The 25,863-nt window shown below is 46.8% G+C and overlaps 1 long non-coding RNA gene across 1 annotated transcript in view; it reads right to left on the bottom strand.

Moving 5' to 3' along the window:
- The window catches only part of LOC311578327, a 45,899-nt gene extending 35,215 nt beyond the window's left edge, over window positions 1-10,684 (bottom strand). Inside the window, exon 1 of the long non-coding RNA XR_014772837.1 lies at window positions 10,537-10,684. This is a non-coding gene — a long non-coding RNA (uncharacterized lncRNA). The remainder of the gene's footprint in view (window positions 1-10,536) is intronic.
- Between the last annotated feature and the right edge of the window lie 15,179 nt (window positions 10,685-25,863).

The following is a 25,863-nucleotide window of genomic DNA, read 5'->3' as shown; positions in this document are numbered from 1 at the left end:
ATCAGCAGATCTTTAACTAGAACTTTTTAACTGGTGATATCTGGTCCTGGCATGGGTCCAGGAAGAGCCTCTCCCTCCCCTGCCCTGCCTGATTCCTTCTCATCTCTTGATCTTGTTCTCTCCCATCCCCCCACCAATGTGGACAGAATCTTGCAGAGCTTCAAGGATAACACATCTAACATTTCTTGGTAGAGGATTTACATGCAGGCTTCTGTGACTTGGCTATACACTGGCACCAAACAAATGGACTAAGCCATCAGACACAGAGAGCTGTCTTAATATATGTGGCCTGTTGGCAAGTGTAAGGACTTGGGTTCTATCCCCAGTATTAAGTGGGGATTTACCAAGAGTCCTAGTGTGATGTCCTCCATCTCCTGGTAAGTGAAGACGTTCATGGGACATGCCTTTTGGGCTAGTGCCCAATTATAAGTGAGTATATACCATGTGATTCTTTCTGCTTCTGGGTTAACTCACTCAGTATGATCATTTCTAGTGCCATCCATTTGTCCACAAAATTTGGAATTTCCTTGTTTTTTATAGCTGAGTAGTATTCTATAGTATAAATGTACCATAGATTCTTTATCCATTCTTCAACTGAGGGACATTTAGGCTGTTTCCAGGTTCTGGCTACTATGAATAAGGCTGCTATGAACATGGTTAAGCATATATCCCTGTTGTGCAATATAGCATTTTCTGGTAAGAGACATACAGGAGATGGGGAAATAGAAGGTTCCAGAGGATCTTAGAAACCCACAAGAAGAACCTTGTAACAGGTGGATCAGGTCCTAGGGGGGTCTGTTTAAACTATTGCACTAACCAAGGACATTACAAGTAATAAACATCAAACTCCTACTTGAATCTAGCCAATGGACAGGAAATTCTTCACAGTTGGGTAGAGAGCAGACACTAACTCTGACATGAACTCTAGTGCCCCATATTTGATGACCTCTTCTTGGTGGGGTGTCCTGGTGGCACTCAAAGAAAGAATAAGCAGGCTACCTAGATGAGACTTGGTAGCCTAAGACCATAAAGTGGGGGAGGAGATCCCCCTTGGTCATAGACCTAGGGGAGGAGAATAGGGTGAAAGTGGAAGGGAGGGAAGAATGGAAGGATACAAATAATGGGATAACAATTTAGTTGTAATCTGAATAAATTAATTTTTAAAAAGGATTAAAATAAATAAATAAATGAGGATTTATACTAAAGAAGGAAAATAGGTAATAATAGAAGATAGATTATAGATAGATGCTAACAATAACAAGATGATAGAGAGATAGTTAATAGATAGATAGATAAATAGATAGATAGATAGATAACAGAGCAAGAAAGATAATGCATTGACAGATAAGGAGAGACTGAGAGAGACCAACACTGTCAAAACCAGAACAGGAGCTGCCGTCTGCATTTTCACGGTGGGAAAAAAAAAACAGTTTGAAGAAGTAAAAGAAATAAGAAAAAAAAATCTCTTTATTAGTTAAATTATTTCCTAAGACTGATTTGTTTTCACCTCATCTGCTGATCACAGTACACACCCAAGAACACATCATTGCTAAGATCTGCTCCATGCTCCTACCTTACACCTGCAAGCCCAGGGCAGGGCAGGGGAAGGTAAGGCATGGTAGGGCAGGGCAGGGCAGGGCAGGGCAGGGCAGGGTAAGGCAGAGCAGGGCAGGGCAGGGCAGGGCACAAGTGGAGCAGTGACATCTGGAAGAGCATGGAGCAGGAACTGGCTTTGACCAAAACCACACACAGATGGAAACCAAGCACGGATAAGGGGACTCAGGGGTCACTTGCATCTTTACCTTGGATTGACCCTGCTGGTGATCTCACCAACCTTCACAGATTGATAAGCAAGCCAGGCACACACTCATCTGGACCCACAACCCTTTCCCTCAAAAATCTCATCAGAGGGGCTGGTGTAAGTTTCATCAAGAGCCAAACTGAGGCTGGGTGGTGGTGGTGGCGCACGCCTTTAATCCCAGCACTCAGGAGACAAGAGGCAGGTGGATCCCTGTGAGTTCGAAGCCAGCCTGGTCTACAATGTGAGTCCAGGACAGCCAAGGCTACACAGAGAAACTCTGTCTTGAAAAAACCATAAATAAATAAATAAATAAACAAATAAATAAATAAATAAGCCAAGCTGAGAGTGCTGGACCCACCATCAGCCTCACTGGAGACAACAGGGCACACTTGTAGACTACTGAGTACCTGGGGACTAGGGCAAGAGCCTAGGGCAGGAGGCTGGCTAGAACTCAGGGTTTCTGCTCAGGGTGGGAAGGCCCACAGTGGTCTCCCTCCTCTAAGCCCTCCCGTTCCGGGGTGATTAATGGTTGTATTATTCATAAATCTGCTCGAAGATGTAAACAGGGTGATTGTGGCTCTGTACGATATTAATAACTTAATGAGTCCATGCTATTTGTTTATGGAGTGGATAATGCGATCTCTGCAGGGGCCGGATACAATATTACAATCTGGTAATTCAAAGGCTGCCATTAAACACACACGCAAAGGGTGTGTTGTCTGAGAACTGAAATTCAGAGAGCTCTGATGGAATCATTGGCAGGGCCAGGTCTCCTCAGACGACTGGCTGGCAGAGCCTGCAGCCCCAGGATCATGCTATTATCAGCCTTAATTTTATAGCATTTGTCACTTGAGAAAGTGTGAGAAGCCCCTACCGTTGCTCCTGTTCCTCCAGACTCCTACTCTGTATTTGTGGATTTATCTCAGCCATCTTGCATAGCTGAAGACCTACAGTGTGTATCCTTTTACAGTGGCTTCTTTCAACCCCCAAATAAGGTTCACACAGGCTCTGTTAATGTGTCCACAAGTCATTCTTAGGCCTATGCATGAATATGTCATATTATGTCAATTCATTATCAGTATGAACTTTTGCAAAGTTTCCACCCAGGCTACTTTTAATCATGCTACTATAGACATCTGCCTGTAAGCTTTATTTTCATTTGATAACAACATTAATTACAGCATATTTCAGAGGCTATGTGCCTTGCCTACTGCTCAGATCAGAGGCACACTGCTGAGGTCCTTGTTAGTCGCTCAGACAACAGTACTTGGCTCCACAAGATGAGGAAGCTAAAGCCAGACCCTATGTGTGGTCCATGATGGGTCATACATGGTCTCCTCACCCTGTACCCTTCTTCTGGGAGGCTGGTGCTTGTATAAGAAATACTTGTTTTGCCTATCTCCTGCTGTGGAGGATTTGTCGGGCTCCAGGCCTTGTGAAAGATCTCCTTAGACACTGAGAACCTTTGCCTTGACGTTGTAGAAGGCAAAGCATCTCCCCGAGGTCAGACTATAACTACATCATCATAGAAGAAAGGACCATGCAGCTGTGGTAACAGCCCAGCCCAGGCAGAGAGACATATGCACTAGGGGCCCAGGGATAATGGGGGCAGTGGTAGCTATTCCCAGAGCCACCACAAGAAGCAAATGACCTCATACCCAGGAAGGGTCTGTGTATGTGTGGAGTGCTGGGGTCCTTTCTGATTTCACTGTTGTCCCACGGGGTCACAGGTAGATAGGGCTTCCATGCCTGAAGATCTCCTTCACTCCCTGAGGCCCCAAAGGGTCTCATCACCTTGGAGCATTCCTGTCACCTTTCTCCTCTGCCCAGCTGCTGAGAAGTGATCCCCTTGTGTCCTCTGCCCATCTCCACCATTAGTACTTGTCTCCATGTCCTAGAGAAGAAAGGCGATGGCTTCCTCCATCTGCAGTCATCCGAAGTTAAAAAAAAAGAAAAGAAAAGAAAAGAAAAGAAAAAAAAAAAAGGAGGGGGAAATCCATTCACCATTAATCTCCGAATGACAGGGCTGTTCGTAATTAAACTCTGAAGAGGTGTAATTCTTTATTGAGAGAGATTCTTCTATTGCGCTGCTGCCACCACACAGGTTTGTGAAGAGAAGGCTTGTCACTTGTTGATAGTGGCAGCCCCCTGAAAGCCAGAGTCTCCCTTCCTCAATGTGGGTGTGTCCTCCCACCAGGAACAGAGAACCCTTTGGTCTCATTTGCGGGACTGTGACACATGTGAGCTGCTGTGCGCTACAGAATGCTTGGCAAACCCATGTTCTCCTCCCATGAGAAAACAGACACCTAAAAACACCTGGTCTGTGACAAATAGCAATGCCTAGCTCTTTTATCTCTCTCTGGCCACGTATGTGCACATGAGCGCGCGCGCGCGCGCGCGCACACACACACACACACACACACACACACACACACACACACACACTGGCCCCTCCAGCTTCAGTTTTCTCATTTCTAAAGTGATATGTTGAGACAGCAAAAGAACCTTCTAGGTTATAGGATAGTAGCTGTGCTGGAGGGTACCCCCGTTCTGGTCTTTTCTCTTTCAGGAACTGAGCCGGGACATGACTAGAATGAAGTGCTTCACCCAGGCAACCCAAAGACCCACAAAGCAAGCTACTGTCTTTGTTAACCTGGATGTGCTAGGACGGAGCTAACTGATGGGAAAAGGAAACGGCCCATAGAGATCACCTGACCACCAGCTCTAGTCCCAGTGTGCTGAGGTGGCCACCCCTCACACCCACTTCACCCCCACCTCTGGGGGTCTTCACTGTACTATACTCTACAATATTTAGCAGCCATGAGAAGGAGCCAGGTGTTGAGGAGGGCCCCATGTCCACACGCCCATCCAACCCAGCCAATGGCAGAGGTGTACAGGCTTGTCCACGAAGGTCCTTCCCACCTCTTCTGTCTTTTTCTGGAAGCTGCCAGAAGCCTCTTTGGGCCTCTGCTTAGGTTTTCTGTTGTGTTGCCTCTTCCCTGTTTATTTGTGAGCTGCAGTGTGAAACAGTTACTAATTCAGATTTTTACTGTGGATAAACAAATACAGAAAATTAACAGATGTGTTCTGCAGATGTCCTTAACAAAAATAACATCCCTCGTGACGTGAAGCATCCAAGGACGGAGCAAGAAGATGCTCTCTGTACAACCCACTCCTTGCCTCCAGTGGCTGCAACCTGAGCTTCCCTAGGAGATGAATAAGCTTACCTGAGCCCCTAAGATGGTGGCAGATCAAGCGATGGCTGTGTTTGCGTTTTGAAACGGTAGGAGAGTGGGCACGGAACGCACAGAATAGAGGACACCAAGCAACAAGATTGCTAAAACTACAGGATGCACAAGCTGTCAGAGCATCCCGTGTCCAGCAGATCAGTGATGGCTCCAATAGGAAGGTTCAGGGGCTCCTGCATCAGATGAGGAAGAGGAGTCATGACTTGGACCCGAGGTTGCCTAGCAGAGACTAGGACCTCAGGAAGAAAGATAGGAGTTGGTAAGTCAGCCAGATTATTGCAGGGCAGGACACAGCACAGGACCTCTGTTCACTATATATTCAGTGTGAGATGAAAGTCCTGCTACGATGTCAATTTCCATGTGATCTGGGCTCAGCCTTCCACCCAGTTCAAGAGGCCACAACTATCTGGGCAGTAGCCATCACCGTCCTGAGACACAAAGGTTGTGACCACCTCCCTGGAGAGGAGGCAGGAAGAGGATGGGTGAACCCGTTAGGGCTGTCTTCATCTCCCACCGTGATTCAGAGCCAGCATAAGCCCCTCTCTGGTCTCTGTGACCCACAGCATGCCTCCTGGACACATTCCCTGGAGACAGGCCCCTCCCTGAGCCACAGCTGCACCTTGGGACCACACTCCACCTGGAATTAGTTGCACGATCAAATGCCAGTATAGGAGGCCCTGCAAATCAGGACCTGTGCCTCGCACACGTGAGAGACTTTGTGCAGAGACTGTTTCCATTTCCCTTAAGTTTTCTGCATGCATTTTCCACCTCCATATGTTTGTAAAGCCTCCATTGTCTCTCAACTAAAAAAAAAAAAAGTTGCCTTGTAATGTTCACCAGTTCTTCCTGAAGAAAACCAAACTTTGGTTCCCCTTTCCTGGGCCACAGTTGCTATGGCCACTACCTCCTTCTACTGCCCCAAACTTGTGGACACCCCCAAGAAAGCACCCTCACACTCTCCCACACTTGCACACATGTACAGACATGTGTACACACTCACTCATACATGCACACAGAACTGATGTTCACGCAGATTCTCATGCACACATATTCCATGCACATACACCCCACAGGACTGTGTCCCAGAGTCTAGGGCAGGGTAGCTAAGGCACGGGGGAAGAGTTCGCTGAATAAAGTTTGGGTTCTGCTTCCTCGGCACGCCAGTCTGCTCTCTGTGAGGAAAACACTCTGCGCAAATTTATTTCTTCCTATGTGAAAGGAGCTTCGGCCCCGCAGGGATAATTTCATTCGCCTTTTCTTCCAGAAATGACTGTCATGCACAGAGAGCTTTTTCTCATCTAATTTTGCCCCAAAATAAAATAAAAGACGATGACGACGAGATCCTTCCAACTAAAGGGAAAAGGTTCAACCCAAGCCCATAATTTGATGCTCAGCGAGAGGTACTACAGACAGGGAAACTGGACAGTGGAGTTCATTGTTGCCCCCATTGTCCGGGCCCCTGACCCATCTTCTCAAGCCGAATGCCCAGGAATGGGCTGGGTGACCAGGAACAGGTGGTCCCGTCTGGGCAAGAGATTCTGCTAATGACCTGCTTCACAATCCCCCCCCCCCCCCGGCGCATAGTGTCTTTACTAAAAACACAATAGCATGCGGTTAGAGGTCCTCTGATGCTAGAAATAGCTGCAGCAGTGCTGGCTCTCCTATGATGATCCTGGAGGGTCAGAGTTCCAGCCCACTTCAGGTCTCAAGCCTCTCCCGGAGCCTCAGTGGCACTTACCTACCTGGAGGCGTTTGATCCTTGCTTGGAACTAAAGTTCAGGAACAATCCTGGGGGGAATCTAGAGCTGGTTCTTAGGACCCAGTAGGACAAGGCAAGACATGAAGAACCCACCTCGAGGTACTGTGAGGAAGAAATGAGGTGGGCACTGCCCCTGTAAAGACTCTTGGAACTCTCTGAGATTCTTGCTAGTTTTTGCAGCCTTGTGACTCCAAGACAGGGCCAGGAAGGTTTGCTCCAGTTTTTCCCCCCTTGGGTGTAAATATCCCAAGAGAGAGTCAGCCCCTCCCTGCCAGTAGCACTGGCTCCTAAAATTTACTTACAAACATAACAGGCGTCTTACAGCACATGTGTGTCCCATAAGGGGGTCGTCATTCAAAAGGCAAGGATTTTTACCCTCACTGTCTACCATGTAGATATCAAAGAGAAGAGCGTGGATGAGAAGCCACATCCTGACACAGGGGACGGGCCATCATCTAAGCAGAGGTGTGACTATCCCTCTATCTAAAAATCCAGAAAATACTCATGCCAATACTCTGGTCAGAAAACAGTCTCAGGAAACAGAGGACCCCGGTCCTCACTCAGGATGTGCTCTCCTCAACACCCTCTTTAAGTTTCTGTCCCTGTGCTACACCTCCGCTCTTTCCTGCCAACATGGGGATCCTCGGAGTGTGAGGTCCCAGACACATGGTGCAGAGAGAAGAAAGCACTAAGCCAGTGGCTTGGGAATGGAGGTAACCTCATCTCAGCTAGGTAGTACGGCACACTTGCCTCACTGTTGGTACCTAGGAGTGAATGTCGCCATACATAGGAGAAGCTAGGATGTGCCAAGCAGCAAGCTCGACCCAGGATGAATGCGAGAGGGTAGAAGACAATCACAGAGGCTCAGACCCCTCTTGCCTTGGCCTGCACACTGGTCAGTCGGGTGCCTGTTCCTTACTCCTGGCAAGTTAATGGTCCTCTCATTCTTTTTTCATATGTAAAGGAGAGGAATTGGTGTTGGAAGTTCAGGGAGACATTCCTCAATTTGAGGGGGCAGAAGAGGGAGAATATGAAAAAGGATGCCAAAGAGAGATGGGCAGAAGCAGATGCAGAGAGAAAGAGAAGGGAACTGAGAGGCCAATCCAGAGGGAGGGTGATGAATTGGAGATGGGGTAGTTTAAAAAAGAGGGTGATGGCATGTAGTGTGACATACAGAGGCTGCTATGTCCCACTAAACACACTAAGTCCCCAGCCAGCACTGTGTGGGCAGGGCTGAACTGACTCAGCAACCTGTGCAGTGTGTGCTATACAAAAGGTGGCCTGCACTGTGTACATCCACAGAAACCAGAGGCGACCTGGAGACTCAGGCACTCATAGGTCCTGCTGTCTGTGCAGGAGTGGGTGGCTCTTAAAGAGGTTCATTCCTTTTCAATGCTATCTAGGTCATGGAATAGGGCACTAGACTTAAGCTCTAAAGGAAAGGACGTGGAAAGAAAGGATCTCATTCTATCCCAGAATGCAGAGGGTCCCCAAGCTCAGGTGGCCTTGGCTACATGTGAGAGAATCTTGTTTTTAGCATCAGAGATCCCAGAGGTTAAACAGCCAGTTCTCAGATTCAGTGTCCTCTGCCAAGAGCCACCATCCCAGAGCCACATGCTCGGAGAGCCCTGACATGAGCACCTTCTCCCAGAGCCTGACAGAGCTCCTAGTCCAAGCCTTACTATAGAAGAGGCTGCACTGCTGCCAGGAAGGACATGTGGTACTTCCCGGCATGGAGACATGAGAGTGGACAATCTCTCCATCACACTAGCGGCGTGATCTTATAGGCATTCCTCTTTCTGCTACCCCTAGGTATTACTGCATCTTAGCTTCCCCCAAACGAGGAGCATCAAACACGTGATACTTGTCCTTACTCCCCAGGGCATACATAGATGATACCTCAGAACACAGAACTTTCCAGAATCAGAAGCCCTGCAGGCAGCCCGAGAGATGCTCGACTAAGAACTGAAGTCCCCCTATTACACGTTCATGAGCTGAACAATGCCAAGGATCCCTCTGGTCACCGTGTTTTTCTAGAGAGCAGTTCCCCAGGTTGCTGGAATCTCTGCCTGTGGGAACACCCATAGAGCGGCTCATCGGGCCTGTAAGTCCTATATGATAAAAAAACCTTTTAAGGGGAAAAGGGAACACACACAGTGATGAGCTGTGGGAGTCTGAGACGTTGCCACTTATGGGCTTTTGTTTACTTAGAGGTAAAGCGGTTGACTGCACACACATTCCCACAGAGGGCACCTCCCTCACATCCCTTCCCCCACTGACTACAAAGTCTAGCCATCCTCTCTTCCTCCCAGTACATTTCAAGACTTGGGGTGGCCCCCTGATCTAGACACGTGTCCCTCACCTTTGACCCCATGGTGAGAACTGTGATCCACACACCTGCGGTGGACTGCCGCTTTTCCATCTGGTACATACAGGAAGACGTTCAGACTTCATTCAGCCCAGGCTTGGTCCCCTGCAGGATATGGTGGGAGCAAATTTGCTCTGGTTCAGACCAGAGAACCATAGACTGAGCGGCTTCTGTAGCAGCTGATAGCAGAGCAGCTTGAGCAACACACCTTGCCTCTCTTGGTCCAGGAGGCTTGAAAGACCAAGGCATCCCAGGACTGGTTCTTCTAGCCCTTTCCTCTTGGTTTGTGGATCTTTTCCTCCCACTTTACCCTTGTTTCCTCACAGGGTCGTCTCTCAGAGCGAGTCTGTGTCCTGATCACCTCCTTTCATAAGGACATTCATCTTAATGTTTTGTGACACTCTCCCTTCCTTTATGACCTATTTATATCAGTAATATCCATAGAAGCTGTGTCTCCCAGTACAGCCGTATTCAGAATCCCAGGAGCCAGAGCTTTGGGATATTTATCTGGGAGACAGAGCTGAGCTACTCATGTTGGTAAACAGAACCCCAAATACTTGACTTTGGGTCACGTCAAGAACATCCCATAAGGGAGACAGGCTGGGAAGCTAGGAACCCTAGTAAAAAAGTCGACCATGGCAGGAGGCAGAGGAATATCCCAGAGACGCTTCATAGGGTCATGAAAGTGGGGGAGGAGACAGGATATGAGACACTCAATGGGGGGCAGAATGTTATCTCTGTAATCACAGGCATCTGTTGCAAGCATGGACGAGGAGTAGACATCCATTCAGGATTAGGTCCAGCCACACAGACCCCCCAGGCCCTCTCCTCATTGAGTTATTTTTTCTCTTAGCACTGATGCAGCTCATGGCTTTGTGATCCCCTCACTTCTTCATGAATCCAGAGCCTTACACTAAACATAGAAATACTTGCCAAGTTCCACAGTGCTGTCTGTCTGCCTGTCTGCCTGTCTGCCTGTCTGTCTGTCTGCCTGAAATCCCACAGCTAGTGTGGTGCCTTTCCAGTCCTGGTAGGAGAGAGGAGAGGAGAATCATTTGGAAAGCATAAAGCGTTTGCCTTTTGGGCGATAGATTGACATCCTCTGTGTTTCCCATTTTTATAACATGGTAAAAATTTCCTCTCCTCTGCCTTTTATCTTTGCATTAATGCAAGATAACTTGATCTTACAAAGTTTAAGGTCTCCTGAAGAACAAATGAGCTATCAAGCTGATCACAAATCTGACACCTTTCGGCCCGGATCTCAGTGCTGGAGTTTTATCAGAATAATCCTGGGAATCGCCTAAATTCATCATGCATGCTTCCAAACGTGCCTTTTAAGAGTAAAGCGGACACAATTTACCTGGAGTCTCGTCCCCCCGCTGGTTTATGCTGTTCAGACACAGCTCCTGCTGTCTCTTTTCCATGGCATTTTAAAGGGGTCCTGGGGCTAATGTATCCTCACCGTCTCTGAGGAATACACACGATGCTCTCAGTAAAGCCAGCTGCACAGACTCCACAGCCAGCAGCAGTCCTGGCCCCCTGGCTGGTTTGTCCACTTTTCCTCAGCGTGTGTGGACTTGCTGCAGCCTCCTGGATATTGGCTTTTCCTGAGCAGGGAACTTTCCTTTTCTGTGTGTGCTGCAGGCATGGGATCCTCTGCAGCTCCTTCTCCACCCACCACTGCTCCCTCAGGGCTCTGGATCTTGTGGGGGTGTTTGCCAGCATTCCTGACTCCAGCATATGCCAGCTCCACCCCTGAAACCAATGAGGACCAAAGTCTTGCCATAAGTCTCAGCTGAAAACCATACTCCTGGCCACCTTCTTGGCCCACACACAACGAACGCACCCAGGATTCTGAGTATGGTGTATTTTGCCCTGGTAAGCCTTCCCTACCTGCAGTTTGAAGACACCACCCCAGACTAATGCATCCTTGATGCATGCCTTAGTTACTGTTGTATTGTTGTGAAGAGTCACCATGACCCCTGTAAAGGAAAGCATGTAAGTACTAAGCATTACTGTGGACTTGCTTACAATTTTAGATGTTTGGCCCATTATCAATGATGCTGGCAAACATGGCAGCATGCAGGCAGGCAATGGAGCAGTGGCTGAGAGCTACATCCTGATTCATAGGCAGAGAGAGTCTGGACTGGACCTAGCATGGCTTGTAAAACATCAAAGTCGACCTCGCACTGGCACACTGCCTCCAACAGAGCCACACCTACTCCAACAAGGCCACGCCTTCTAATTATTCTAATCCTTCTCAAATAGTGCTACTCCCTGATGACTAAGCATTCAAGTACATGAGCCTAAGGGGTCCATTCTTACTCAAATCACCACAGTGCACAAAGCAAGAACAGAGCCATGCCACTTGCCAACTCAGAATCTGGCACATGGAGTAAGTATCCGGTGCCCACTGTGTCCCTTCCTTGCTGGTCCTCACTGTCTTTTCCACACAGCTCACGCTCAGAAAGTTTGTCCAAAATGCTCCCATCTTACTCAGGCTATATGACAGGCACTTTACCTTGTGGCTGCTATGCCTTACCCCTAAGCATTATGGTAGATAGACCTCTTCCTAAATCCTCCATAAAGCCACCTCTAAGGAGGCTTTGGATTCAGGTGTGTTGGCTCCCTCTATAAGTGCTGGTTCTATTGTGACGATGATGCTGTGGGTATCTAGGGGCAAGCTGATTGAGTACGGAGGCATTTGTGTTCTGCCTCTCTCTGTATCCACACAAAAGTGTGAGGATGTGTGAGTCTTCATCCTGAGACTTGAGTATGGAAGCCTGATCTCAGAGGACTAAACATGAGTCAGTTTGGAGGCTTGAGACCATGACTTGAGTCCTCAGGTCTGAGTCTTGAGTTAAAAGTTAAAGACTTCATCCTGTATGAGCCTGAGTCCTGAAGTCTGAGAGTGAGGTGCAACCAACCTAGCAAGTTTACACCACTGGGGACACGATGCTGTTGGTGCCAGATCAGCCAAGCATATTCCATCGAAGCTGATGGGAAGGTAGGTGGAACAAAGGTCCTTTTATGCACTAGGGTGGCCCCTGGCTACAACAGCCCCATTTCAGAGCAGGGTAGGTAGACAGGATGATGATGAAAATGATCAGCTATTGGTAAAAGCCATCGACGTGCCCATAGGCAACACGGCCTCCATCATAGGCACCACCACCCTTCCTCTATCTCTGTGTCTTAAGACCACAGGGATGTCCACCGTGCAGTCAGGGCCTCTAGGATAATATAAGGCAAGAATTCCTTGCAGGTGTGGTGGAAGCTGCAGCTGTCAGGAGCTCCAGCCTTATTTAAACTTTTTCCATGTAAATAACCGACGGTCATAAAAAGGAAAATTGCATTTGCTTTGAGTGGGCAGAAGATACATTTAAGTCAAAATGAGGAATATTCTGGGAGCGTGGCGTCAGCCCATGAATAACAACACTGTATTACTCTTTTTTTTTTTCCTAGGCGTTCAGCTCGGCAGTGCCATTTGTCCTTGCATACCAATGCAACAAATTATGTTATTTAATGAAAAATAGCCTAGCACTCCTTCAGAGGCAAACTCACCATGTCTTGGTGACATTATCATTAATGCATCAGAACCCATGGATCAGCTGAAGCCTGACTGTGCCCAGAGGAAGGGAGTGAATCACGGTCTTCCACATGCTGCAGGCTCAGCACAGACACACAGATGATCTGGGGGTGCTTGGGGGACACTGGCTTTTTATCTGCAGCTGCCCTAGGCCCCATGTGCCTACACTAAGCATTGACCTCTGTTGGACCAGATGTGCAAGTGTGAGAAAAGGCTGTCCTGAGTCCAGGGTTTTCCCTCAATGTGGTTGTTCTTCCAGGAGAGCTGTAAGCATCCTATCTTATACTGGACTTCACAGGACACATAGCCTGGCATCCAGCCTGTTCAGGACTATAGCACTCTTTTCTTTCGCAGCCATGGACAAAGATGGGAGAGTCGGGCTGAATGTTGTTTTGATGCCCAGACATGACAAAGCATTTAAGGCAACTATAAAAGTGACCTTGGGATGCCTGTGGAGGGCTTAGCATTGGCCTTGATTAGGTGATGGACACTTCACACATCATAAATTACATAAGTGCAGATGTACCAAGACACCATGGCCAACAAACACTGGATCAGTGTGATGGGAAGCCAGCTCAGTGTGGTTTAGCTGGTGGCCCTGGTGGTGTTGACACATTGCATGGTCATGTTCTCTATCCCAGGTCTGTACACAGAAGGCATGTACCATGCCTGCTATACCATGGATGTCAGTGAACTCCAGCCAGTGTTTTTGCACTGATACATTTTTGGTACTCATCCACACCCAGGCTTGGACCACACTGTAAGTTAGGATGAAGGTAAGTTATAGTTGTGGGGGATCACAGCTTTTGGGAATCCTGGTGGATAGGAAGTGTACGGGGGCGGGGTCTGTTGACTCTTATAGGCATCTTCATGCAACTTCCTACACGTTTCTGTCAGTGGTATCATCAGAAAATACAGACCTTGTCTCTTTTCTCCATTTGACTCCTCCCTAGAACATGGCGGTGAAGAAAGTCCCTACTGGACATTGGGAAGACCTGGGTTCATCTTTTACCCTTGCCAAGTGTGTTGGTTGGAAAGACAATGATGTAAAGTGCCCTAGAGGTCCATTTCTCTAAGAAGTCTTCAGTGGCTTTTGACAAGAGAGTGGCAATTGACAATGTGAGTCCCCAAGCTGGAGCTCCAAGGCTCTGAGTCCTTCCAGAAGATGGAGCTATCCTGTGTCCCTGCAGCTTACGGCTGGTTTAGAGAAACTTACAGTCTATCATAAATTTCCACCACAGAGTATTTTTTTCTTAAATAAGCATTTGGATTTATGGGTGATCATGAATATCTCTCATCAGATGTGAGTCAGAGCTACAGAAATGATTAAGAAGAATTAGAATTGTTAATGAAATCGCTGACCCAGGCTAAGCAGTAAAATCAGATGCCATCCTGCCCACTTGTCTTGTCTATGACTCTGCCACCAGCCAAAGTGGGTGCTTCATGTTTCTAGCAGAGCCAGCTAAGACCCTAGGAGATGCCCTTGCCCTGGAAGTCTCACAGCCACCAACCCTGACTCTTGGGATAGTGTTCTGCACCAGCTAGAGGAGCAACATGCTGGCACTGGGAAGTCCGAGACACCATCCCTACGTGCACCAATGTCCTTAGTGCAAAGGAGGAAAGTGAGTGAGTGACATACTCCATGCACACACTCACTACAGTGGGCCTTTTGGTTACTTTGAGTCACCCACAGTCACGTAGATAACCCCTCAGCCACATAACTATAACTCTATTGGTTCACGAAACTGGGCCTGGATTGTTTCTTTGGTGTGTTGTTGATATCAATCTGTCCTGAAGGTTGGACAGGAAAAGTCATGAAACATAGTTGTTGGGAGTGGGGAGGGAGGGAGGGGGGAGGCAGGAAGATGGAGGGAGAGGGAAAGAGAGGGAGATAGAGGAAGGGAAAGAGAGGAGAGGAAAGGAGAGAGAGAGAGAGAGAGAGAGAGAGAGAGAGAGAGAGAGAGAGAGAGAGAGAGAGAGAGAGAGATCAAGAAACAGCTCCTTATCGCTGTCATAGGTAATAAGACTGCCCTGTCTGAGGGTTGAACATTCTGATGCACACAGTTCCCACACATTGTTCAGATGCTGTGTCTCTTCACTGTAGCCACAGCGAAGGCGCCTCATAATGGATGATAAGGTACACGGTCAAGGCCAAGGCATCTAAGAGTAAAGCATCCTCGGGGCAAGAAAAAAAAATCTCAGGGTGGCCATCTTTCTCTCCATGTTATGATGTGGCATGCCTTCCTGATGAAGGAGATCTGCCATGGAAGGACATGGATGCACCCTCAGAGAAGTAGAGAACATATTGCAGTCTCTGAAAGTAGCATCTATAGGATCAGATCAAAGTGGGCTGTGACAGAATTTGTGTGACATCTGATGTGGGTGATAAGATGTGCAACTGAGGCTCAGCTGTTTCTCAAAAGGAACTTGTCCCTGAAAGGGGGTGGAATTCCAGTGTGTGTGTGTGTGTGTGTGTGTGTGTGTGTGTGTGTCTGTGTGTGTGTGTGTGTGTCTGTATGTGTCTGTGTATGTGTGTATGTGTGTGTGTGTGTGTGTGTGTGTGTGTGCATGGATTCTATCCTTCTCACTAGCCTCTTATTTATTATAAAGATGGGAGATGACAGGGAATATGATGGGCTTGGCTTGCCCTTTCTTTTTTTTTGAAATTTTTATTATATTTCCCCTTTTACATATACATTTAAATTATTACACATAAATAAAATAAACTACATATAGCAAGAAGAGCCACAAAACAATCAGGAATTATATATATATATATATATATATATATATATATATATATATATATATATGTATGTTATATTCATAGTGTATTGGCTATTTGTATTTGGCAACCTTGAAGAAAACATCTTTCCTATTTTGGTGAGTCTAAAATTCTGAATGAAAATCAATATCTATAATATCTCATGTCTGTCAACTTAAAACATCTATCTAGACCTAAAAACATCTTAACTCCTAAACAACTACGCTTAATTGTAAGACTAAATTACCTGGTCTTCAACCCCATGAGAGACTTGAGAAGGTGTAAATTTAATTACCTTGGTAAACTGGACGTGCAGGTTAGCAGCTTCCAAACTGAAAAAAATGACAGAGACAGTTTGCTGCCTCAACAGTCACCCAAAATTCTCTATAACATGGAGCGTCATCTTCAGCCTTCGGCACCAAAATATCTGATATATTTATGAGGCAGGAGCTATTGAGGACTTGATTACCATGTCTTGGCAGAGTTTGGCTGTCAACTCAGCCTGCATCCAAGCTTTCCCATTTTTAGGCAGAATTATGTCTGTGGCAGAAATGGAGACACTTTGCCCAGTGGCTTCTTTGCCGCATTTGAAGCCATCTCCATGAGGAGGTTCTTTGATATTCACCATCTTCTTTGAAGTAGGCTGGGTGTTGTCAGGAGTTAACCTGACTTGTTGTCAAAGAATCTTTAAAATAATAAAAATCATCATTAAAGGCCATATTTTGTAGGCCCCTGAGGCTTTTGAAGACCTTATCTAACTATTTTACCTTATATATCTATAGAATCATATCTATCCGTTGAACCTAGGATGTATATTGTGATAAAAATAGACTAATAATTGCTATGACCATGATTTGATCAACTAATAAATAGGTTGTATTACTTAATTGTCCTAAGCAGTCTGGCTTGCCCTTTCTTACATATAGCAGCACAATAAGGAAAGAGAATAGAAATTAGACTTTCCAAGAGGCCTTCCTGAGATTAAAAAAAAAGAAAAAAAAAAAGAAAAAAAAGAAAACATTGTGTCCTGTAAGGAATTGGAGAGTGAAGAGGGAGAAAGTGATAGAGAAGTGACAGAAGATGGCTCTTAGATCTGGTCTTTCATAGAGAGAAATGTGTTATCCAGCATGAAGAAAAGAAGTCTTAATAATGACCTAATACAGGAAACTACAGCAATCAGGAAACCTGTACATCTAAGTTCCTGGAATTGGGAAACTCTTAAACAAGAAGGCTGTAGGACTGTGGGAGATGGGAGTGACAGGATCAGTCTGTGCTGTGGAAACAGACAAACTGAGTCATGTAACTATACAAAAGCTGCCCAGCCTGAAGCAATGTAAAGGAAATCAGTGTCTGACCAACTGGCCCATGAGACGATTTGGACACTTGGTTATCACTGCCTGAGGTCCCTGTGAATAACAGAAGATGGAAGACAGCTTAAGATGGACAGTCATCTGGGGAGTTGAGCATGAGAAAGGTGGTATTTGCTACACACTTTCCTGGAGCACATAGGACTGTGTTCTCCAGAGAACTAAGGAGGAGGTTGAGAGGCTGGAGAGATGGATCTGTGGATACGAGAACTTGCTGCTCTTGCCCAGGACCTGGATTTTGTTCTTGGCATTCACAAGGTGACACAACTACTCACAATTGCAGTTCCCAAGGATCTTATGCTTTGTTCTCACCTCCATGGGCACCAGGCATTGTACATGGCACCCACAAACACATGCAGGCAAAACACTCATACACATGAAATAAAATAAATAAACCTAAAAGTAAGTTTAAAAAAGAAAGACAGGAAGAAAAAGGGAGGAGAGACAGAGATGGAAAGAAGGAAGGGAGGGAGGAAAAGAAGGGATAGTTCTATAAGGACCTTGAGGCTGGTATGGGAATTTAGTGGCTTTGCTGAGCCCCACAGTGAGACCTGATCTCAACAAAATAAGAGAGGTTCTTGGGGAGCGGTGTAAGTGATTTTTGACCAATGTGTGGTGATAATTACCCAAGGTGCTAAAACATTCTGTGAAGGTGAAAAAGGAAAGTAGACAATGAGACAATTCCAGGTTTCTTGAAAGAAAATGTGGCCAGCTTTGTGTGGAGCTAGAATTACTAAGATTAAAAAAAAGTTGAATGTTGGGCTAATGAGCCTCTGAAAGGCTCTAGCACCAGGGCAACAGTTTTCTAAAAGATTGGATGACATTTGATACATGTGAGAAAGATGAGGCTTGTCCTAGGAATAGGGACTTATCTGCCTATATGGAAGGTGTGAAGACTCTTTGGCAATCCTAGTCATTTCAAGAACGTATAGTGTGGGTGATGGAGAGACCGTAACCACAGCTGCAGCCGTGAGCTGGCCTAACTCAGGGAGCCAGCTCTAGTGCCAGGCTAAGCAGGTGATAGTGAAACCCAGCTTTACCTTGAGCCTGAGCTGGCATGAACAGTGCAGCATAGAAAGGCTGCTATGAGCCAGGCATAGTGGCGCAAGCCTTTAATCCCAGCACTCAGGGAGGCAGAGTCAGGGAGATCTCAGTTTGAGACCAGCCTGGTCTACAAAGAGAGTCCAGGGCAGTCGAGTCTACAAAGAGAAACCCTGTGTATAAACACAGAAGGGTTTCTATGTCCTGCAAGGCATGCTGAATGGTAAGGAGAAAATGGATCCAGAGTCAAGAATAGGCAGACACACACACACCCTTGGTGTTCACCTGTGCACACAAGGAATTGGCTGGCATTGCTTCCTTAGGTTCTCAGAGATCTGTTATACCTGAATGATACAACAGACCATGCCCCGAACTCTAGGAAAACTATGATGTTCTATAGGAAGCATAGGAAGTCCTGAGAAAGTGAAGTCTTGAGTATACGTGTTGACATGGGCACAGCCAAGACAAAGAGCAAGGCCTCAGACCCATGGGGACTTGGCAAAAGCTATGCTTCAGATGGGCAGTGATCAAAGTTGGCAAAGCCGTCTTCCTCTGGCTCAACAAGTATTTATAGACTATTGATCAGTGTAGAAAAAATGAGCGGCTATGTTTTTTTCATCCTCCCAGATGTTTACAGCATGGGACAGCTTGCCTTCAGAATCCTCTTACCCGAACTAGCCCCTCTCCTGTGCTGTACATAATAAACACTCTGGGAGTCTGGGCTTCAGAGACAGTAAATGCTACTCCATCAGAGTATGCACACCCCACCTGACCTCAGATAACAGTCTCTCTCTCTCTCTCTCTCTCTCTCTCTCTCTCTCTCTCTCTCTCTCTCTCTCCCCTTCCTTTCTTTTTAAATATTACTTTTAGCTTTACTTATTTTACTTTATGTGTGTGTTTTGCCTGCATGAATTTGTAGATACCATGCATAAGCCTGGTACCCACAGAGGTGAGAAGACGGCATCATTCCATCACTGCCTGACTATAGTCAGGATTCCAGGGCCAAGCTGCATTAATCATTGCAATGGTCCCTACTTGAGTGTCACTGACTAGAAATAAACCCCGCACACTTGGTACTCGGGGAAGCAACTGATGACCTCATGAATACATATAGTGGATAAGCCACAGGTTTGGGATACAAGTGCGGACTTCGGAACTGTCTCTGGCCCCTACTGTACAAGGCTTGAATTCTGGCATCCTGAGAGCTCTGTTTACTTGTCTCACATTGTCAGGAATCTGGGGGACCTAACAAGGGGACACCTAGCCCAGATAAATCCCACCCTACTTATGATGTTTGGTTTTTGTCTGCTGACAGAAACCTGGATGTAACTAGAATCAGGGAATTTCAATTGATGAATTGCCCCCATCAGCCTAGCCTGTGGGGCATTTTCCTGATTTAATAATTGATTTAGAAGGGCTCAGTCCACTACGGGTGGTACCAACACTGGACAGGTGGTTCTGGGTTGTAAAAGAAAAAATGCTGAGCAAGCCATGGGATGTAAGCCAGCAAAACATGTTCCTTTTTTGTCTCTTCTACAGTTCCTGCCCCAGTTTCCAGTTTGAATTCCTGTCCCTCCTTCCCTCAATGAACCCATATAAACTCTTCTTTCATGCCCAAGTTGCTTTGGTCAGAATGTTTTATCACAGCAATAAAATAACAAACTAGGACACAACAGGAACTGGTGACATTAGGTGGTCTGCTTTCAAAGAATCTAAATTCAAGCCAGGGACTTTTCAGAGGAGACGTAGCTCAAATTGACTCCCCATGACAAGACTCTGTGGTCAGAGCAGTCTAGATAGAGTTGAAATGTCCTCCAGGGTTCACGTGTTAAAAAACTGTTTCCTGGCCTGCAGAGAAGGCTCGGTGGTTAGAGACACCTTCTTGCCTCTTTTTGAAGACCATGTGTACCAAGGACACCAGCATTGAGAGGACTGTGGTGTACATCAAATCAGGCATAGGGATGAAGGACAAGGAGTATTCTCTCCAGACAGGAAAGGAGCAGGACCACAAAGAGCTGTCCTTTACAGGGCAGGGCAGGTTTCCTGAGCAGACCCAGGAGAATTCCTTGGTAGAACAGCAGCCCTGGGGCTGGGAAGGTGGCAAAGGGAAGCTGTTCTACTCTCTGAACTCCACTGGAGCACGTATCTGAGCCAGGCATTTTCCAAGCCTAGCCTTAGCGGGTTACCAAAGCAGGAAGTGGAGAGGGCCACGTGTTCAGGGATCTTACTTACTGACCACACTTCCTCTTTGGAGCCAAGATGAAAGTCCCTGCTGGGGGTCACAGAAATGGCCCCACGTCTGGCACATTGCCAGAGTAGAGGAAAGAGACAGAGAAGACACCCAGCCACTCAGTCCCTTGCCTCTGCCCACCAGGGCCTGAGAGCTGTGCCCGGCAGTGGGTGATGGATTTTCATTACCCTCCATGCTTATTTTTGTCCTCTTTGACTATTTTAGGAAGCCGATTCTTAGATCAGCAATTAGAAATGTCACTTGTGCTTTTGGGAAGGGGGAATAATTTGCTAGGTCTATAATTGAGAATAGTAATCAAATCCGTTGACGACTCCAACGAAACTAAAATGGTAATTAATTTTACGTTTCTGATGGAATGTATAATATTTATCTATTTTTGAACTTTTTACTGAGTAGCAATAATCACTGACTATGCCTTCCCTTTTTATCTGATTTCTATAGTCAACATCAGGTTTTTTTTTTTTTTGCTTTGTTATATATATTTTTTCCTCATTAAAAGTTTCCTTAGGGAAGGAAGAAGCTAACAAAGAATAAACTTTGAAGTTACCCTACCCACAGATTAGGAGATTGTGATACCGGTGCTTGGTCTCCTAGGCCTCAAGAGCCTCAAGAAGTAAGTGTGGAGATAGGGAGAAAAGGCCTGAGGGGTGTGAACAAATAAGAAACATTAAGATAGCCTAGGGGGCTGAGTAGGTGCAGGGCTGCCATCCAGATACATTCATGGATTCCCAGTGTCGACCCCGAAAAATCTTGTGTCCCAGACCTGCCTGCCTGTCCCCTGCCCTGACAACCTATGCATTCCTTGGCTGCCCAATGCAGGATGCTGTCCAACTATGAGGATGTACTGGCCAACTCAAGTTACCGTAGTCAAGTATCAGGCCTGCAGCATAAACAGACAAAGCCTCTGATAGCACGGAGGCTGACATCCATGGTCAAGATCTGCACCATAGACATCCTGGCTATGAGAGGTCATCTCCTCTCTGTGTCACCACACAATTGTTGCTCTATGAGCATGTTTGTGTGTCCATGTGTTTTGTTTGTCCTCAGAAGGACATCAGTCATGTTGGATGAGGGCCAACCCAAAGGTCTCCCTTTAACTGAATCAACTCTGATAAGACCCAATTTCCATAAGAGGCAAACACCATAGGTTGGACACTTATTGTGGATTTGAGGGTGCACAGTCCAGCCCACGGTAGAAATCGAAAAGGCATAGTGTACACATATCTACTTCTTTCCAGAGGGCTACAGACATACAAAGCAGGTATGACCGTGCAGCTGAGAGAATATTCTGGAAGAATGGCTGGGCCTTTATTGGTGTCCCAAGGTGACAGAGAAAAATGACATCCTATGAGGGAGCACATATGCATGCATACACACACACACACACACACACACACACACACACACACACACACACACACTGGCCATCTGCTGAGAGTTGGGCTTCAGCCCAGGAGTCATACATGTCTAAGAAGAGGAGGAAGAGGTGATGGAGGCTTTAGAGTTGAGACCAGGCCACAAATGCATGCAAAGCCTTCCCAGAAAGTGTTGCCAATGAGTGACAGAAGCAGCTATTAAGTCTAGTCCCATAGGCTGAGTGTCCCTCTTCAGCCAGCTGACCTGGATTGGGCACTGCAGACAGAGCCTAGCTCCTGGACTGTGCTCAGAGCCTACACTGTCCCACACTGTAGGACAGAGGCTGTGAAAGAAGCCTGCTTTTGGCTCCAGTTCCTCCATGGGTCTGTGCCTTCATGGATGTATCAGGCCATATCCCATAGCCCATGACTTCCCTGTTTCTCTAGGGGCCTGGCCCTGACACTAGTCATCATGGCAAGACCCAAGATACAAGGTTGTAACCTCTGTTTTTATTCATGGCCCGCAACATGTTCTAACCTCCTCTGCAAGCCAGCGGGCATATTGAGAGTAAGGGTCTGCGGAAGCTGTTACCAGGGCATCCTCCCACAGCAGGTACTATCCAAGCAACCTTGTCCCATTGGGCCCCAGTATATGAGGCTCACGGTCTCTAAGCCAGAGCACTGCAAATGGCTTTAACCTTCATTCCCAAGTACAGGGTTCCCCGCCCACACACACACCAAATGCTAATTCTTCTCCATGGTGCTCTCTGTCCCAGGTAGCAAGATGGCTTTGAGAAAGTAACAATCAAGCCAAAAAACTCAGGCATGCAAAACCAAACAAGGAAGTGTGTCTGTCTGTGTGTGTGTGTGTGTGTGTGTGTGTGTGTGTGTGTGTACAGTCACACAGCATGAACACTAACTGACCATCATCTGCTTCAAAGGGTCTGCGCAGACTTATAAATTAATAATTTTATAAAAATAACGGTTAAATATGTCTGTAGCTCTCACTGTTTACTTTTCAACAAGAAAACGGTCCAAATCCTGCCTTCTCCATTCAGCTTAGCTCTCTTACGCTTCTCATCCACAAGGCCAGGGCCTTGCAATCTGTGAACTTGATGCCTCACCCCGGTTTCCCCTTACTGAGCATATATAAGCCACAACTTAACAGAGGACCCAGACAAAGAGCTCAGGATCTCACCCTGCAACCAACAGTTGCCTTCTGTAGCTTTTGCCAGCCCTCGTTACCCTCCACAGCAGAGCAGCCTTGCGTAGAGGGAGTTGGCAGAGGTGTCCAAAGAGAGGTGTTGAAGACGTTTGGAATTAGCAGCCACCCAGCTGAACAATAGCTTAATTTACAGTTATTAATCCCGAGGGTAGTGGGAATACCTGGCTTGCCATGAGAGCTACCTTCCAAGAGCGAGGAGGATACATTCTGTCTTGGGGAGAATTTGGGCATTCTTGAATCCCAGGACCCAGCACACACATGGTTGGCCCCAGAGATTTATGGTGTGCTCAGACACTTTCTTGCCACCTCCGATCCAGTCCCCACCACAGTGAGGATACCTTCTGTGGTGGGGGTGTCACCAAGTACAGTGTATGTACTAAGAGTACCTGCAAGGAGGCTGGGGGCACATCCAGCTCCAAACTCTCACTCTGAGAGACCCAGGCTTTGCACGCCTAAAGCCCATAGCATCTAGACTTAAGGATCAGTTTAAAGATGCTAGGGGGAACAGCTTCCTCTCTATGTTGGGCACTGGACCATTTGGGCTTGATGCTGACACAGCTAACTCTGGACCGTGGCACCAAAGCAGCTCCAGCAGTTTCCAGGGACAGGGCTTTGGCTTGGTCACAGCATTTAGAGTATATGGGGACTGATGCAAGGTCATGTTGAGGCTGCCACTGTGGAGGGTAAGACTCTCTGAGACTTACAGGAGTGAGATGGTAGGGATGGTGGGTCAAGACCAGAGACCCAATCCCTTATCCAAGGCAGAAGGTGGCTGTATCTGGCAAAACACACACAAACACACACACACACACAAAACAAAAACAAAAAACCAAACCAAACAAACAAACAAAAAAAGGAGCACACTGTGTCTCTCCCTTGATTTGATAAGCACCTCATCGATCCAGCTTAGATCTTTGGCTCTTCTCCACATTCCTGGTGCCTTGTAACATGGCAAGCTGATGGCCTATCTAGGTTTACCACAGCTGAGCAGACAGAAGCCCAGAAGAAGAAGAAGATCCAGTCCATGGAATAAGAATCTCACCCTGTAGCCAACAATAGTCCCAGTTCTGCCCTGGTCTCTCCTGCAGCAACTAGGGAGCTGACACCTCGGTTGTGGGCAGCAAGAGCAGACCAACAGCACTTCATCCACAGGGCCAAGCCACTAATCACCATGGCCAGACCTCCTGCTCCCAGCTCGGCACAAACATGTCCTAAATCCAATTGATAAGATGTAAAGCATTGCCTCCCCCACCTTCTGTGCACAGGCAGGTCAAAAATAGGTGACGTTCATTGCATTACTTGGCATAAACATGATTTTAATAATTACCACGGGCCAGAGCCCGTGCCTGCTCCTGAATAATGAGCATTGAATTCTATTATCGCACAGTATTAAATATCTTCCAGTTCTGTTCCTGAGGCAGGCTGGTACAGAGACGCCCATGGCACACAACATCCCTCCACCGAGCATCCGATCTAAGATAAAAAATGTCTACTCTTCTACTGAGGTCCTGACGATGCAGCATCCTGCAGCCAGGCAAGGGGGGTTGGCTTGAATTTGTAATGATTTTAGGTAGTTTTTGTATTCGCCGAAGATATAATTATCCTGTATGCAAAAAGGCAATATGACAATATCTTTGCCTTTGAACGGTTCGTTTATAGGTCTTTTCTGTATAGTCAGTATAGAGAAGCCTTCAGATCTGCTGTGTCGGTGAACTGCACCCAGCTGCAAGCCAGATGGGGGAGGGAGCTTAAAGACATCCTCCCCCCATTTACAGCCTTTTTATCTTTCAGATGAAGACAGAGAAGCTGGGAGGGGTTTACTGCCTCCCTCACAGTTACTTTAATAATTTAACAGACCTTGGTCGCATGTGTCAACTCTGCATCTCAAACAGGGGCCTCCCGAAGTACATTTATCCAGTCAGTTTGATTCACTTGCCTGCCTGGCCATGAAGAAGAGGGAATGGCTGCTCACAAGATGCTTATCCCACAGAGGCTCAGGGCCCCTCCCCTGTACAGAACAAGAAAACGTAGACCCACCTCTATGCCAGGATGTTAGCAAGTGCCCAGTGTAGCCTTTTCTCTTGAGCAATGTTAAGTGAGGAACTAAGATGTTGGTACAGTGAGGCCTCGTGAGCTCACTCACAGTGCCTATTGATGCACATCCTCAAAAGGAAGAGGGAAATGACCCTTCAGGATGCCATTTCCTGGTGCTGGAGCCACACAAGCCTCAGTTTGCACACGAAAACACAGCTTTAATGGTGTATGCCACCGGAGTATGAACATATGTTAGAGAGAGATAGACATGGGTATTATGACATGCTTTTTTCCAGAAAAATCAAAAGGAGTGTACATCACAGAGCTTAAAGAGTTTGTTCCTGATCACAGGGCCAGGATTTTTGGGGACCACAGCAGGCAGGACTTCCTCATGCAGCTCCAAGGTTCTTCCCAGAAGAACCCCCTATGCCTTGTGTAGGTTTCTGGGACTATTTTACCCAAGTGTCCAGAATCTACCTCCAAAAGCATCCTGTGTTTTCCAATAATTTGCATATTATTATAGTCTCTGTATTTAAACCCAAGCCCTGTTAATTGGCTACAGTATTGGATATTCCAAACATGCGTGTGCACACACACACACACACACACACACACACACACACACACACACACACACACGCTGGAAAGCAACGTTAGCTCTTAGTAAGCATGGAGCTTCCTGATCCAGCTGGATCAAAAGGCCAGCAAGTTCTAGGGGAACTCAGGGTCAGAGTTCAGTTCAGGAGCTCTGCATGTTACAGGCCTATACCGACTGCCAGAGTTTATGGAGGACAAGAGACTAAGGAGTTGAGCTCAGGACCATATTGCAGTGAACCCAAGGGGTAGCCCTTCATCCTGTGATTACTCCTCCATGTCAGATGCCAAATTGCAACAGACATACCAACATCTGGCACAGTCCTCATACTGGTCCCTAGGCTGTGTTGTGAAGCTTATCAAGGTAGAAAAGGCCAATGGAAGTCCTAGGAGCTGCTTCCATTAAAATATCACACACTCCCAGGCTCCAAGACAGTTCAGAGAACAGAGGTTGTAATTCCCACCACAGA

The sequence above is a fragment of the Acomys minous genome, assembly GCF_964271855.1.
Source record: "Acomys minous genome assembly, chromosome: 12".
NCBI lineage: Eukaryota > Metazoa > Chordata > Mammalia > Rodentia > Muridae > Acomys > Acomys minous.
The sequence above is the reverse complement of the archived record's forward strand: the minus strand, read 5'-3'. Positions and strand labels throughout refer to the sequence as shown.